This window comes from Pocillopora damicornis, chromosome 13, assembly GCF_964200805.1.
Source record: "Pocillopora damicornis chromosome 13, jaPocDami1.2, whole genome shotgun sequence".
In the NCBI taxonomy this organism is placed as follows: domain Eukaryota; kingdom Metazoa; phylum Cnidaria; class Anthozoa; order Scleractinia; family Pocilloporidae; genus Pocillopora; species Pocillopora damicornis.
Window position 1 is genome coordinate 7051288 of NC_142682.1, and position 1598 is coordinate 7052885.

Below are 1598 nucleotides of genomic sequence, written 5' to 3' on the forward strand. Positions count from 1 at the left end.
CAATTTTAATGTCAATATTGATAACCTTGTCATGTTCACCCACACTTATTTGTATTTATCTATTGAAATTACCTTCACGACAATGACTTTTCAGATAAATAGAACCCATCCTAAAGACTTTGGTCGAACAAAACAGTGACTACAACGAAGTTCAGCGTTGCTGTTAACAAACCATCCTAAATATAAACTTTGGAAAGCTCACTCGTGGATTGACGAGAATCAAGGGAGATAATGACTGTCAACACAACCGTAAGACATTTCTTCGAAAACAGCTCACAGACAACGAATTATACAGACTCGAGTAGTTCCGACCAAGCTTGTGAAATAACAGCTGACTCCTGGTTTCGTTTTTCGTAAATATCTTTATTCATGTTGTCATTTACAAGAACAAGCAAATAAGAAGATCCATCAATTACATCGTTTTCAACAAGGTTGTATCCGACCAATCCATCCCTTTGACCATCATAATTGTGAAGATCGTTAAGATCATTTCAGGATCAGAATTCTGGAAAGTCGACAGTTCGTGGCTGCTGGGAAATATTCTATGAAAACATGTCTACTTTCTCCCAGATGTGTCTATTGTGGTTTATATCGGAAGCCTTCTTTTGATCTCGATAGACAGGCTCTTCGCTGTCCTCTCTCCACTGAAGGCTAAACTTATTAACTCAAAAGTGATCAGCATTCTAAACACGTGGTTTGTCGCCATCGCCTTCCACGCACCTTATTTCTACAGTTTCAAACTGATCCCTTACCAAAATGAGATGTATTGCAATTTGAAATAGGGACCGGCATCCGACCACATGAAAACAGAGAAGGGATTTTTCACAGGAACTTTTATAGCTTTCATCCTCATTCCCGTTGTTTTCCTGGCTATTGTGCCTAGCATTATCGCATGGACAATAAGGGAAAAGAACAAAAAAAGTAAGGAGCGATTGTCTTGTCTCCAAAACCATTGAGATAAACAGATGGGGAAAATTTTCAGATTGGCAATTGCCATTGTAATTTCCTTTGTTTCCTGCATGACTCCCGTGATTGTAATTTTTCTGTGGAATGCCACAGAACCGCCACCCTTTGTGCACTTCAAATATCTTTCCCCCTTTTTTTTTCCCCTCTTTTTGGCGCATTTGTCGAGTTCAGTAAATCCCTGCATTTGTTTTATCTTTACCAAGAACTACCGCGACTGCCTTGAGCAATGCATTTATTGCAGTGGCTAAAGCCGCAATGCATAAATACTGAATTAAAGCGATGAAGACTTTAGAATATCATGAACTATGCACGTCGAACTTGGGAGTTTAACACAGATGTCTAGCAATGTTAGGTTGATTTTAAGAGCAACACTGAGGATGGACTTAGTGCCACATGCTTAACCACAAAAACCAAAGGGACAATAGTCTCATGTCACGATAAATTTGTTCTCTACGTTAGATGGTCGATTCAATCGTGCAGATCTTAACGGCAGAGGTACAATTGAGCTACTTATTCAATTCGCATATTTTGCTATGAGGGATAATCTAATAATTATTTATAATATTCCTTTTAACTGAACCTTTTAGCTTGCTTTCATGGAAATTGATAGTTATTTAACTAATTCCACGAGG

At 38.4% G+C, this 1598-nt stretch overlaps 1 pseudogene; it reads left to right on the forward strand.

Annotated features, from left to right (window-relative positions):
- The first annotated feature begins 231 nt into the window (after positions 1 to 231).
- On the forward strand, positions 232 to 1214 carry LOC149035250 (neuromedin-K receptor-like; annotated as a pseudogene).
- Positions 1215 to 1598: the final 384 nt, after the last annotated feature.